At 41.3% G+C, this 7526-nt stretch overlaps 1 pseudogene; it reads left to right on the top strand.

Moving 5' to 3' along the window:
• Window positions 1-5551: 5551 nt before the first annotated feature.
• LOC114610732 lies at window positions 5552-7452 on the top strand (annotated as a pseudogene).
• Window positions 7453-7526: the final 74 nt, after the last annotated feature.

Below are 7526 nucleotides of genomic sequence, written 5' to 3'. Positions count from 1 at the left end.
GATTGGGTGCAGAGCTGCCTCCCGGGATCTGTGAGTGCTCGGGCCCAAACCGGATGGAGCCCGCCCCGGGCCAGGAGCGAATTCCTGGGTCCCAGTGGGTCCCGGTTGCTCCTTGTTTGGGGAGAGTGTTGCTTTTACCTTACCTGGGATGCTGCGTGAGTTCAAGCTCCTGGGAGTCCCTGTTTCTCTCGGGTTTTCTGGGGTTGAGTACGGAGCTGCCGCCTGCGACCTACTCTATGCTCGGGCCCAAACCGGAAGTCATTCCTAGACTTTTTATTTAATTATACAACGTGTACTTAAATGCAACAAACTGTAGCAGGATGGATTTATCTGCGTTCCATTAGGTAGCTCCGAGCCCCATCTGCTGGCCTACTTGTATTAAAAAAAAAAGAAAAAAAACATTGAAAGCAAACAAATTCTTTTATTTTTCCAAATCAATATTTTAATAACTTACATGACAAGGCGTTTGTAACAAAACAAACAAAAAGTAAAAAAGAAACAAAAATTTATTGACTACCTTCAGTAAGCTGGGGAGCTATTCCTGTGGTCGTGAGAACAGCAGAGATTTCCCTACTCTGACTGTAGCGCTCATGAAAGAACTTCTACTTCACATGAGTGGCACTGCAGAGATGATGCTGGCAAGCGAATTCTTAGGAGAGGCTAAGACAGGTGGCTCGTCTAAGTTTACTTTATATATAACACAGATATGGCAAAGACCTAAGATTAAATCTCTCCTTAGTTGCTGGCTATGACATTGAGAATTATGGCCTTACTGAAACAACAGACAGAGCAGTGAATGAAAACAAGGACGTGCTGGGAGAACCCGTAATGGAACACTACTGAGACTGAGTCCATGAAGGTTCAGTTGGTCAGCTGAGGATACTGTCCAGGTAAGGATCTCTAAACGTGTCACTTGGAGGCCTGGTGTGATGGCTGATCTTTGTTGTCACCTTGACTACATCTGAAATTAGCTAAGAGGACAAGCAGTCTGGCATTTCTCTTTTTTCTTTTTCTATTTCTCTTTTAGTGAAAATAAATTTTTTTCATACAATATATTCTGATTAAGGTTTCCCTTGCCCTAATTACTCTGAGATCTACCCTACTCTCCCTCTGATCCTAACCCACAACCTTCTATCTCTCTTTAGAAAACAAATAGACATCCAAAGAATAATAATAATAAAATACAAAATTAAGATAAACCAAAATAAACAAATTGGAATATGAAAAAACAGAAGAAAATGGGCCAAAGAAAAAGCACAAGAAATACATGTAGATATGTAGACTCAGAGACACATGTTCATGCTTACAAGGACTTACAAGGAAATAAAACCAGAAACTATAACATACATACAAAGGACTTGTAAGATTAAAAAATAAAGTTAAAAATAAAACATAAAAATAAATGACTAAACGTTATGTGGCAAGGAACCTCCCAAGATGCCATTGAGATTATTTTGTGTTGGCCATCTACTGACGGGCCTGAGGCCTGCTGTTAAGAATGGTTTGTATCCCCAGTGAGACTCCTTTGGAAAAAATCAAATTTTCATTTGTGAGGGATTGTCATTTGGAGATAGCTCCTGAGTTATGGATGGGGACTTGTGCCCACTTTTCTCTGCCCCTGACCCCATCTGGCACAGACCTGTGGAGGCGCTGTGCATGTTGCTGAAGTCTCTGTGAGTTCATACGTTTCTCAGTCATGCTGTGTTTAGAAGGTTTTGTTTCCTTGATGTCTTCCATCCCCTCTGGTTCTTAGAATCTTTCACCTTTTTTTCACAGGATTCACTGAGCCCTGGAGAGAGGGCTTTGATGGAGACATTCCACTTAGGACTGAGTGTTCCATTGTCAGGCTGCAGATCTCTGCATTTGTCTGCTGAGGCAGATGCTTCTCTGATGATGGTTGAACAAGGAGTGATGCACTGATCTGTGAGTGAAGCAGAATATCATTAGGAGTCATTTTACTGCCATATTCTTCTAGTAGAACAATAGTATTTGGTTTTTGCCTAGGTCCCTGGCCTATCTAGTCTCAGGTTTTTGGCCACCCAAGCCATGTTGGGAATGAGTTCCATCTCTTGTAGTGGGCCTTAACTCCAGTCATATATTGGTTAGTTATTCTCATATACTTTGTGCCACTATAAACTTTGTCTGATGGTGTCTTTTGTCTTGTAGAAGCTTCTCAGTTTCATATTTTAGTGCCTGCTGTATCAATGTTCTGTCCAGAGAGTATTTTCCTGTACCAATGAGTTCAAGACTAGTCCCCACTTTCTTTTCTGTCAGGTTCAGTGTATATGGTTTTATGCTTAGGTCTTTGATCCACTTGAAGTTGAGTTTTGTGCAGAGTGGTAAGAATTTGATTTCTTCTATATGAAGTCTTTCAATTTGACTAGTGCTATTTGGTGAAGATGCTATCTTTTTTCTAGTGTGCATTTCAGGCCTCTTTATCAGAAAACCAGATGTCCAAACATGCATGGACTTATTTTTGGGATTTCAGTGGTCAATGTGTCTGATTTTGTGACAGTATCATGCTGTTTTTATTACTTTAGCTCTAGGTACAATTTGAGATGGAAGATGCTGATATCTCCAGCAGTCCAGCAGTTCTTTTATTATTTAAGAATGTTTTAGCTATTGTGTGTGTGTGTGTGTGTGTGTGTGTGTGTGTGTGTGTATTTTCTATATGAAGCTGAAAATTAGATATATCTCAATCTGGGGACTAGAAGCTTCATTTTGATGAACAACAGATGGCTAGTATCTTATGTAGGCATAATATTTTTGCAGCCCATTTTAATAAGCATTCAACCTCCCCCTTGCTCACTACCCATCAGAGGTAGTGGAAGAGAAAAGCTATTAGGATATATTAGGACAAAGTGGATTTGTTTAGCAATAGTTCTTTTGGGGCAAGCTTAATCTTTTTTGGCAGCAGTTCAGTCCCATAGCATACATCTCAGCAGCTGCAGACAAGTCCTCTCAGGCAGACACCACATATAAACCATCAGCTCCAGGATTAGTAGGCAGATACCATGCAAAAACCAATATTAACCACACAAGCAGTTCTTGGGCGAGTTTCTCTCAGTATTGGCTACCACAAGTTGAGCTTAAAAATGCTATGTAAGGCAAACCAATACATGAGTGTTGTCAGCCAAGAATAGCAATGCTGTCTTTGGGATAATATTTATATTCCTTCACCACGGGTCCTTTCACATGTTTACTTCAGGAAAACATTCTTTCATGTATCTGCTCCAGCAAAATATCCTTTCACCCATGTCTGCTTCAAGAAAACATTCTTTCATGTGTCTGCTTTAGGAAGATATCCTTTCACCTGTGCACCCCAGCAAAACATCATTTGACATAACTGACTTTCCAAATAAGCCAGAAGTTTTCACTTCAATCTTATGTCTTGGTTGGTGTTGGGAGCCAACACCTAGCCAAAAGTGGCTATCATCTTTGCAGCCTTCTTGAGCCATATACCCTGACAAGAGACTTGTTTTCAACAGCCCGCAACAGCTGAGCACACTCTGATAAACATCTTGTTTTTCTCACATATCTTGTTTTGCTGTTTAGTGCCACCAGCTACAAGGCGCATGTGATATCCACGCTGCTGAGCGCACGTGGTCTCCTCACTGCTAGCTAGGTGCACGTGATATCCACGCTGCAAGGCACATGATGTAGTGCCTTCAGCTGTGCTTGTCCACGAGGGCAAGGCATGTGGTAAAGGCTATAAATACCCAGGATTTCCTTTCAATAAAAGAGACTTGAAGAGACTTGACCAGACTCCCTGTCTTGTCTCCATTCTTCGTGTCTCTACTCTCTCTCTTGCTAGGCCCTGACCTGCGGACCAGAGCAGCAGAACGGGCCGTTACAAAGTGGCCCCCTAAACGTGAGGCAGCTTGGGCGGCTACAGGTTGGGATTTATATTACTTAGATAGTATAATGTCTGTCTTCATAGAGTACACAAAATTCTTTTTCATGAATGGTTCTTTATCATTATAAAAAAATGAAACCATGTAGTATTTATTAAGACTCTTACAATGCTTAGCACAAATTAGACCCCTCACCTTGGACTACTCCATCAGGGGGCTGTTTAAAATTTCTAGAGATGTACATGAGAAGAAGATACTTGGGTGTAAAGTCCTCGTCTGCAGGGTGGAGTGGTGACTTCTTTATCACATTTTTTTTTCTCCTGAAACAATATCTTCAGTTTATATCAGAAGACAAGACAGGATTCCAATTTAAGCCTGTGAAAAATGAGTTAATTAGGACTGGAAATGTAGCTCAGTGGCAGAGCTCTTACCTAGCAAGATGCTAGGATCAATTCCCCAACATTAGAAAAAAAGAAGAAGAAAGTGATTTTTATATCACTATGAGGTAAGGGTATTGGCACTTTGATTTCTTACACAAAAATTAGAACCAACACAAACAAGATATGCATAAGTATACATACACAGAAACACATAATCAAACTAGTTGAACAAGTAATCTAATTTGGTTGATGTAACTTTAATTTTTTCAATGCCTACTTTTACCAATGGTTCTTAAATGCTTTAACCTCTCTTCTAGTCCACCGCCCACCAGAGGTAGTAGAAAAGAAAGGTTATTATGATTCAGAAGTGGACCTGTTTAGAAATGGTCCTTTGGAGCAATTTCTATCCTCATGGTCAGGAAATCAGCACACTTGCAAACACTTCACGAATATACCAGCAGACCAGTTCAGTAGAGTCAGGATAGCAGCAGCGGTGGCATGACCTAGCAGGAACAGCCAGGCCTCAGTGGAATTGGCTCGAGTCAGCAGGAGGGACCAGCAGGAATGCCAGGAGAAGTTCTTTGCTGTGCTTCTCTCAATGAATGATTAGTGAAGACTAGAGACCAAGAAGTGTTGTAGAGCTAGCTGTACCAGCAAGTCCCTCTTACAGTCTCTTGAGTCCTATTTATACTCCTTCCATCACATGTCCTCCACAGGTCTTGCCTCACCACAGGTTTTGCTTCAGCATGTGAGCCTGTCCTAGCAAAACTCTATGTGAATCTGTCTCAGAGGACATCACTCTGCCAATTGTCCCAAGTCCACAGCAGTGGCAAGAAGCTGAAGCATTAGAAGATTTTTGGTGTTTCTCTCTATGGAGTACTAACAAATGGAGCTCAGCTACACAATGTAAGATGGACCAATACATACATGTCGTTAGCCAAGAATCCTATATCATGTGTCCTTTCACGTGCTTGTTTTAATAGGACATCCTTTCACCTGTGTCTGCTTCAGTGAAACATTCCTTCACGGGTCTGTCTTTAACAAAACATCCTTTTATCTTTGTCCTCTTCAGGAGATACTCCTTCACGTGTTTGCCCCAGCGAAACACCATCTGACACAACTGACTTTCCAAAGAACCCTTAAGTTTCCACTTCAGGTTGATGTGATGGTTAGTTTTTTGTCAGTTTGACACAAACCAGAGAAACCCGGGAAGAGAGAACCTCAACTCAGGAATTGTCTCCCTCGGATTAGTCTATGGATAAACGTGCAGGGGTTAGTGACTGATGTGGTAGAGCCCAGTTCTTTGCACACACTGCCATGCCGGTTAGGTGCTCCTGGTTTGTACAAGCAAGCAATTGAGCAAGCCATGACGAGTAAGACAGCAAGCAGTACCTTGTGGTTCTGCTTCAGCATCTGCTCCCTGTTTGTGCTTCTGCCCTGACTTCCCTCAATAATGTACTGTGAAAGTGGAAACTGTAAGCCAAATAAATAATTTCTTCCCCAGGTCAATTTTGTTCAGTGTCTTATCACAGCAATAGGAAGCAAAATAGGACAGTTGAGAAATACATATTCTGTGTTTTGTGAACTAAAGGCAGAGATCTTACTTAAGTTATTTAAAATGGTTTTGTTTTTAATTTCAGACTTTTAGTGTTTAAGTATATGAGCTATTATTTTAGTAGAATACATTAATGTTCAGTTATAAGCAAGTGAGAGGAGAAAAATGTTAATTGGATATTGAACAAGCCATTTTGAACTAAATGATAAATAATATTAAACTTTCCCTTGAAGGGAAAGTTATCTTTAGATCATAGCAGACTTTGAAGTTTTCCATATCAACTCAAAGCATCTGAAACTGAAACTTATGAGGTGTATTCTGGGTACTTTTGTCAATTTGTCACAAGTGAGAGTCATTTGGAAAGAGGGAACTTGGACTGATAAAATGCTCTGCCAGACTGACCCCTGCCCATGCTTGTTGGACATTTTGTTGATTAACAATGAATGTGGAAGACTCCAGCTCATTGGCACAGGGCCACTCCTGGTGGCCTGGATAGATAAGAAAGCAAACCAAGCTGAGAAATGTGTGTAGAGAAAGCCAATAAGCAGCAAGCATTCCTCTGCAGAGTCTGCTTCAGTTTCCGCCTTCTGATTTCTGGCCTAACTTCCATGGATGACAGACTCAAAATTGTAGGGCTAAACACACCCTTTCCTCTCTGAGTTCATTTTGGTCATGGCATTTTATTGAAGCAACAGAAACCCTATCTTTAAGACAAGGTATTAAAAAGGATTCTCTGCAAGTTCCTTCTTGCTGTGAACATCAGGCCTCTGCCCAGAAACAGCAATATGTGATTCTGTCTCAGTCCAAGAAACCCAGACTGGCTGCTGCACTGAAGCTGGAGGAGAGGCCTCCCCCAGCCTGCTGAAGGGAGAAAAAAAGAACAGCAAGAAGCAACTGATGAAGTACAAAATGAAACAGACAGACTTAATGAACAAGCCAGTGAGGAAAATTTGAAAGCAGAACAAAAATATAACAAACTGCACCAACCACTTTTTCAGAAGAGATCAGAACTGATCTCCAAAATCCAAACTTTTTTGGATAACATTTGTCAACCATCCACAAGTGTCTGCACTGCTTGGAGTGGAAGAAGAGAAGGCTTTGTATTATTTGACCGGAGCTGAGTGACAGAATTTGAAGACATTTAATCAGGTTACAGAATAGATTTTTATTCTGATGGAAATCCTTATTTTGGAAATAAAGTTCTCTCCAAAGAATTTCATCTGAATGAGAATGGTGACCTATCTTCAGAATCCACAGGAAATCAAATGGAAATCTGGAAAGGATTTGATAAAATGATCAAGTCAAACACAGAATAAGGCCAACAGGAAGAGGCAGCATAAAGAGCCAGAGAGCTTCTTTACCTGGTTTACTGACTATTCTGATGCAAGTGCAGCCATGTTAGGAGAGGACTCTTGCAGGACTATTTGGTTCAGAACACTGAGACTTCTAATCTTTGACTTCTGCTCGCTCTAGGGCTTGATATGGGTGGTGAAGAAGGATAGGCAGAAGATAGTGATGATGATGATGATGATGATGAGGAGGAGGAGGAGGAGGAGGAAGAAGGGTTGGAAGATATTGATGAAGAAGATGAGGATGAAGGTGAAGAAGATGAAGGGAGGAGAGGGAGGATGAAGGAGAGGAGGATGAAGGAGAGGATGACTAGCACAGAAGACCAATGGATTCCAACCTTCTTCCCTTCCCTTCCCTTCCCTTCCCTTCCCTTCCCTTCCCTTCCCT

The sequence above is a fragment of the Grammomys surdaster genome, unplaced genomic scaffold (genome assembly GCF_004785775.1).
Source record: "Grammomys surdaster isolate TR1022 unplaced genomic scaffold, NIH_TR_1.0 126059, whole genome shotgun sequence".
In the NCBI taxonomy this organism is placed as follows: Eukaryota; Metazoa; Chordata; class Mammalia; order Rodentia; family Muridae; genus Grammomys; species Grammomys surdaster.
The sequence above is the reverse complement of the archived record's forward strand: the minus strand, read 5'-3'. Positions and strand labels throughout refer to the sequence as shown.